Here is a 7581-nt window from a genome sequence, read left to right as displayed (position 1 = left end):
CAAATCGGCTCGATGTCCCCACTCCATCGCTTCATGCACTGGCCCATGACACACCCATAGTTTGGCGAAGTGCAGACTTGGAGAAACTTGGGGGAGAACAGAACCCAAGGCCCAGCCCCGCGCACGCGCGCCGCGGCCTTCGCCCAGAGCAGCGTCTGCTAGTTACCTTTCACCTACTTCGCTGCGACTCGCCGCGCGGGGTAACTCGAGGTCAGACTCGGGGCCCCGCACGCTTGCGCGCCGCCCGCTGCCCGCCGCGGCTGGGAGTCCGGAGCTTTTATCTTGTGATGGTTTCGGTTCGGCTCTCAAATGGAGGGTGTGAGCTTTGCAGACGTGCCCTAATTTCTGGGTCTGGCGGGGCGACATTGGGCCCTCTGAGCTGCCACCCTGGCCCTGACGCCCCTTACTCCTCGTTCCTTCTTCCCCCCATCTGTTGTCACGCTCTCCCTTTTCCCACAGCTGGCCCCTATTCAGCTGTGCCGATTGCCCCACATCCCTTCTTCCTGCAAAAGGCAGATGGGAAGGGAGCTCTGTCTCGCCTATTCCGGACAAGAGCTCCGGGCTTCCGAGTGGAGCATACGCCCGCGGAAGAGCCACGTGGGTGCAAACTAAACGTTCCCACTCCTGCTGGGGAGGCGCCGGACTTAAAGACCAGGTTTCAAATGAGAAGGCGCACATTTTCTGGTTTTTGTCTTCCAGATGGCTACGTTGAAGACAGCTGGGGCTGCCGCACGCCTCGGGGTTACTGTCGGGCACCCGGCGGGCGGGGCCGGCGCTGGGGCGGGGGAGGGCTTCCTCGCCCTCAGAAACCACATTCGCAGAAACGCTTTTAACTAGCAAGGTTTCGAGTTCCCAACCACAGCACCCTCAGTGATGGTTTTCAGAAGACCTTGTTAGCTCCTCTGCTCCAGAGACCCATCCTTCGCTGACATCCCACCGATTTGGGAGCAGGAAAAGACAGACTCCTGCAAAATACCTCTTCTTCCAGTGCCCTGTACCCCTCTCTACTTACTTCGAGTCCCTGCAGTCCAGCAACAACCCCAAACGAGTGAAGGGAGGAGACATAGGTTTGTCCAGGCTCTGCCACCGACGGGTGATTTGGGATGAGTCCTTCTCCAGTATCATTATCTTCAACTGTAAAACATGAGGGTTAGTCCGAATGATCTCCAAACGCTTCAGCATTAAAGTTAGGTGCTGAATCCTAAGATTTTGCAGTTCTATAATGTCACATCTCCTCCGTTTCAGAGAGGGCCCGCAGGGAATCTTGTTAAGGACAACTGCCATCGAAGTTACAAGTTTGTTCTGTGATTGAAGAGTTTGAGGTCTTCTAGATTTCTTTGGCATGACGCATAACTATTTCAAGATACTAACATTTGGGCAGGGCGCGGTGGCTCAGGCCTGTAGTCCTAACATTTTGGGGGGCCGAGGCGGGCAGATCACCTGAGGGTAGGAGTTAGAGACCAGTCTGGCCAACATGGTGAAACCCCGTCTCTACTAAAAATATAAAAATTAGCGGGGCGTGGCGGTACATGCCTGTAATCCCAGCTACTCAGGAGGCTAAGGCAGAAGAATCGCTTGAATCCAGGAGGCGGAGGTTGCAGTGAGCTGAGATCACGCCACTGCACCCCAGCCTGGGCAACAGAGGGAGACTCCGTCTAAAAAAAAAAAAAAAAGATATTAACATTTAAGGTTAAGAATGTAGGTCATTTCCCCAAAGGACTAACAGACTCGAGGGCACACACCCCAAATTTTATTTCTTTGACTCTGCCATTGCCCCCAGAACAGTATATAATGTAGCCAATTGTTGTGGATTTATTGTTAATGAATAAAATAAAATTTGTGACTAGCAGGGATAGGGGTCCTATGCTGTCATTTTAATATGAATAGAGTTTTTAAAAACTCACAGATAAATGTATCACATGAGAAAAAAATACAAAGGCTGAACATAGAGCAGCAATGTTAATCTGATAAATCGTAAATAAGTGTATACATTTTAATAGAGATTAGTACAAAGACCTGTAATTAGTTTTTAAAAAAACTACCAACATCATTACAAGGACAATGGAAATAATGTACCAATAAACATGGAGCTTCCTTATATTTCTACCTTATGTAATCCTCACGATGATGCTGTGAGTTAAGTCAATACACAATTATGGTTTCCATTTTACAGAGGAAGAAACTGCAGCTTAGAGAAGTTGAGCATCTTTCTTAAGGTCATGCAGCTAGCATGTGATAGAACTGAATCCAGCCAGGCGTGGTGGCTCATGCCTGTAATCCCAGCACTTTGGGAGGCTGAGGCGGGCAGATTGCCTGAAGTCAGGAGTTCAAGACCAGCCTGGCTAACATGGTGAAACCCCATCTCTACTAAAAATACAAAAAAATTTAGCCAGGCGTGATGGCACATGCCTGTAGTCCCAGCTACTTGGGAGGCTGAGGCAGGAGAATCACTTGAACCCACGAAGTGGAGGTTGCAGTGAGCTGAGATTGCACCACCGCATTCCTGCTTGGGTGACAGAGCAAGATTCTGTCTCAAAAAAACAAACAAACAAACAAACAAAACTGAATCCAGGGTTCCTAAGGCCAGATTTTCTGTTTTAGGAGAGTGCGTTTCAGTAATGGGTTTGTGTGTGTATGTGTTGGGAGTGGGGGAAGATGGGGAAGTGGAGAGATCAAATTTGTCTGGAAGTGGGAGAAGAGATGGGCATTTGTAAGTATTACTATTACATCTAATGTTTGTTGAACTTTACAATGTTCCAGATACTGGGTTAGCATTATGCATGCATTAATTCATTTAATTCTTCTAACAGTTTTATGAGATAAATAGTATTGTTGTCTCTTTTAGTGCAATCAACAATACCCTTGATTAAATAAGAGAGCTGAGTTGCCTAAATTCTCATAAGAAGTGGTGAAGCAAGGATCCACCCTGGGGTTGATGCCGGAACTTAAGGGGGACCTTTGTTTTAGGGGTTTCCACTGGCTGAAAGCCAGGAAAGAATCAGCAATGCAATTTGGGTTCAAGGAGCCAAAGGCACCTCAGATTTCATAACTAGAAATCCAGAGTAAAGAATATAGTGGGTGGTTTTGCTCTCATGTGTTCTTGTCAGATCCCACCTGGAAGGCTGGGCTCAGGTCTGGGCATGGTGTAAGAAGACATCTACATTAAGATGGCAGCCAGGAGAAACAGCTTGGGGTTGTCCAAGATGCAATTGGCTCCCTCAGGGAGGAGTTGCATTTGTTTCCTCTAATCTCTGTCATCACTTTGGGATACTTCAGATTCATAAGGCCAAGCATAACATATGAGGCAGTGTGGTGTAATGAAAGCAGCAAGGGATTTGGTGTCAGACTGACGTGGTCCCATGGTCTTGACTCTGTTCACCCCTTCCCAACTAGATGACCTTGAGTGTATTCTTTAATTTCTCTGGTTCTCAGTGTTCCTAGTTATAAAATTGGGGGGAATCAGACCTACCTTGCAGTATTGCTGTGAGAACTAATTGAGATAATGTGTGTTTAATAACCACCCTTGGCCGGGTGCAGTGGCTCATGCCTGTAATGCCAACACTTTGGGAGGTGGAGGCGGGCGGATTATTTGAGGTCAGGAGTTCAAGACCAACTTGGCCAACACAGGGAAACCCCGTTTCTACTAAAAGTACAAAAATTAGCCTGGCATAGTGGCTCATGCCTGTAATCCCAGCCACTCAGGAGGCTGAGGCACAAGGCTCGCTTGAACCCAGGAGGTGGAGGTTGCAGGGAGCCAAGATTGTGTGCTACTTCACTCCAGCCTGGGCAACAGAATGAGACTCTATCTCCAAGAAAAAAAAAAAAAATCCTCTTCTCTTTTCCATCTACATACAAACACAAATGAGAATGAGTTTAATTTCTGGCCAATAATTTAATGAAGTCCTTAAAAAGGATAATTTTTTAATCTTTAGCAAGGTTTTTGAGTGACAGAAGTGTGGTCTTTAAAAGTTTAGCCAGGTTTTTCTTTTTTCTTTCTTTTTTTTTTGGAGACAAGGTCTTGCTCTGTTGCCCAGGCTGTTGCTCAGTGTTGCAATCATGACTCACTGCAACCTCAACCACCTGGGCTCAAGTAATCCTCCTGTCTCAGCCTCCTGAGTAGCTGGGACCACAGGTGCATGCCACTGCACCTAATTTTTTAATTTTTGTAGAGATAGGGTCTCAATACATTGCTCAGGCTGGTCTTGACCTCCTGACCTCAAATGATTCTCCCACCTCAGCCTCCCAAAGTGTTGGGATTACAGGTGTAAGCCACTGCACCCAGCTGGCCAGATTTTTAAACAGCTGGTTAGAGAGAACTTAATGGATTTTTCTGCGTTATGGAACAAGAATTTGGAGTCTGGGGCAATCTGGAGTGAAGGCGTAAGGAGGAAAGATAGTAGGGGCTATGGTCTGAATGCATGTGTTTCCCCAAAATTAACATGTTTCAACTTAATCTCCAGTGCAATAGTATTAAGACGTGGTCTTTGGGAAGTGTTTAGGTCATGGGGAAAGATCCCTTATGAATGGGATTAGTGCCCTTATAAAAAGGACTAAGGGAGCTTATTTGTCCCTTCCACCTTGTTAGGATACAGTGAGAAGGTACCATCTATGAATCAGAAAGTGGGCCCTCATCTGAACATGACCATGCTGGCACCACGATCTTGGACTTCTCAGCCTCCAGAACTGTGAGCAACAAATTTCTATTGTTTATAAATTACCCAGCATAAGATATTTTGGTATGGCAGCCTGAATGGACTGAGACACTAGGAAAAAGGAAGAGAGAGAAAGATTAAGGAATTCAGCAGGAGGCCAGATCTTACAATGTGGACCTGGTCCAAGGCCTTAAAGAATAGAGATGACTGATACTGAATTTAAAATTGATTGGGTTCTGGGAGGCGGAAGTTGTGGTGAGGCGAGATCTCACCATTGCATTCCAGCCTGGGCAACAAGAGCGAAACTCCATCTCAAAAAATATATATAAATAAATAAAATAAAATTGACGGTTTTTTTGTAATGTAAAACCTCCTTTTTTCCAAACTTTAGTAAATGTCACTACATACGTGAACGCCTCTCTAAGTTTCCTGTGAGTATTAATTTGAGTTAAACATCTGTGAGATACAATGTGGACTACAGCAAAACAATCCCTTACGAGAATAATTCTGAAGAAGCTGGTGTTGGGAGCCTGAGCTAATCAAGAAATATAAGGAACCCTTTGGAATTCAAAGAAGTCTTGGGAAGATTATTTGGTTTACCATAATACACAGAAAAGGAGGTCTAAACCACTTACTTCCGTCTGAGGGGTCAGGATAACTCCAGCTGGCATCTGAATTTCAGATGTAAAGAACCTAGCATAGAGTAGGCACTTCAAAAAGTGGAATTTAAACAATTTAATTGATTGAATCCTTATGGAGTTTTTTTTATGCCAGGAACAATTCTAAGCACTTTACATATATAACACTTTTAATCCTCATTATAACTCTATATGTAATATTATTACCCCACTTGAAAAATGCATACACTGAGTCACAGAGAACGTACCACAGTTAGCAAGTGGTGATACCAAAGTTCAAATACAGGCACATGTATATTCTAACTAATAACTATTGTGGTCTCTGCAACTATAGCTGGCGTTACTCTGCACTGCCAAGCTCATGCAAGACTCCCTGTCCTCTGGGTGTAGGCACAATTTTAAGCTTATTGACCACCGACTGTGGAAGAGGTTCCAACAGGCCAGGAAGTTATCAGGAGGGGAGGAAGTGGAGAAGTAGCTTCAAGCCTGGAGGCTTTCTGCCCATGGAGCATGTCCAGTGTGGCCAAGGAAGACATTGTCTTCCCTGGCTGTTTGTTGTCTAAGCTAGAAATTATCTTAAGGAGATAGTAATGTGCAAAAAGTGATTGCTTTCCTGGCTGAGATGTCCTGAGGGGGACGGAAGTAAACAGACTTTGAAGGGATGGGATACTTAGGATGGCTGGAAGGCAGCCCAGGGGCTCTAAGGGGATACAAGAGAGGGCACTGCAAGGGGACAGTGATGTCACCAGGACACAGCGTCCCCCGAAGCCAAGGGAAGCAGTAGCTTAGTGGCTCATAGGACTGTGCCACCCTTTTCCACTCCTAGCACTCACCCTCCAGGCAACCTCAGGTGGGCTCTTCAGGCCTTTGAGAGATGCCAAGGATCATGGAATTGGCTTGGAGGGAAAATCATTATGGAAATCTAGGAGATGCTTGGCAGAGATGCCCCCGCCCCTCCCCCCACCAAAAAAAAAAAAAAAAAAAAGAAAGCTCTTTGTGGGAACTGTGACCATAGATTGCCATTTGTTGGAAGACCCAAAGAAAGCTAGTATAGTAAAACAGACCCAAGTTTGGAGACTGTTGTTAATTAATTTCTGTAAGCCTCACTTATCTCAAGTATAAAATGAGGATAATGACACCTACCTCACAGGGCTATTTATAAGATAAAATCAGAGAATGCAGGTGAGGATGCTTTGAAACTATAAATACACCACAGAAATGTTATTTGCATTGCTGAGAGAAACAGTGTTTGGAACATTGTTCATAATCAATCAACTCAATTTCCAGCTACATTTTGATAGTCAAAATCCAATCCCACCCCCAAAGAGAAATCAGTGTCCCCTCATCAAAACTGAAAAGAAAAACACTTCGATTTGTGATTGGTTTGCATCAGCTTATTCCCAACAGATATTCCATAATTTTTTACACTGGATCTTTCCCCTCTGCTGCTAGCTACAAAGAGAGATTAGATGAGCCATCTGGCTGATAGGGAAAGTGCTTTCTCATCTTTTAAAGTATCTTCCTCATCCATCAAAGGGCTCAGCATGATTGGATGCTTCTCTCATTTGCTCCCTCTTTTCTTCCTCTGTCAAGTGTCTGTGCCTTTCAAATTGTAAATAATTTCCCAGACACAGATTACCTTCTCTTGGGCCCTCCTGCACCCACCCCATCAACTGTCCCTTAGCTACTGATGCATTTTTCCTCTCACATTCTGGCACCCCCAAGCTTCCAAATAAAGATATTTAATAGCCATTCCTGCTCTGTAACAAGAAATCAATATACTAAAGGAAAATATGGATTTGGGGATGGAACAAAAAGGTTCTAGGAAGCAGAACATCTGTCGCCTTCATAAATTGTGCCAAAGCTTCTCATAAATGAGACAGTAAGTTCAGAGTTTCCCCTTTGATCTCTTTCACTTCATAGACATTAAAGGTAAAGGGCTGTGACTCTTTGTTTTGTACTCATTTGCTAGATTCAGTTACCAAATATGTTTATGAGAAATATGGGAATTAAAAAACCTACAACTGGGAAACATCAGTCATGAATGCAGTGTCATTAAGAGGCAAGTTAATTATAATCAGAGTGTAAAAACAGTGGGCCTGAGGAAGAGAGATTATCCTTTTTAAAGTTGATATAAATGAAGTCTACAAACTGATAAACACTCAAAGCAGTCAATGTAGGTTATTTTATTCTCGAACCTGCTGCGGCTTGGACTTTTACCAAGTCCACTCTTCCATCCATAACCAGGATTTAATAATAGCTATAATTATTAAATATTTATTCTGAGCATT

The 7581-nt window shown here is 44.5% G+C and overlaps 1 long non-coding RNA gene across 1 annotated transcript; it reads left to right on the top strand.

Annotated features, from left to right (window-relative positions):
• The first annotated feature begins 213 nt into the window (after positions 1–213).
• LOC129524546 (uncharacterized) lies at positions 214–5072 on the top strand. Its single transcript, XR_008668339.2, has 3 exons — positions 214–316; positions 700–1186; positions 4586–5072. It is a non-coding gene; the product is annotated as an uncharacterized lncRNA (long non-coding RNA).
• Positions 5073–7581: the final 2509 nt, after the last annotated feature.

Source organism: Gorilla gorilla, chromosome 13 (assembly GCF_029281585.2).
Source record: "Gorilla gorilla gorilla isolate KB3781 chromosome 13, NHGRI_mGorGor1-v2.1_pri, whole genome shotgun sequence".
In the NCBI taxonomy this organism is placed as follows: Eukaryota; Metazoa; Chordata; class Mammalia; order Primates; family Hominidae; genus Gorilla; species Gorilla gorilla.
Note: the sequence above shows the minus strand (reverse complement) of the source record. Positions and strands in the feature narration are given on the sequence as shown.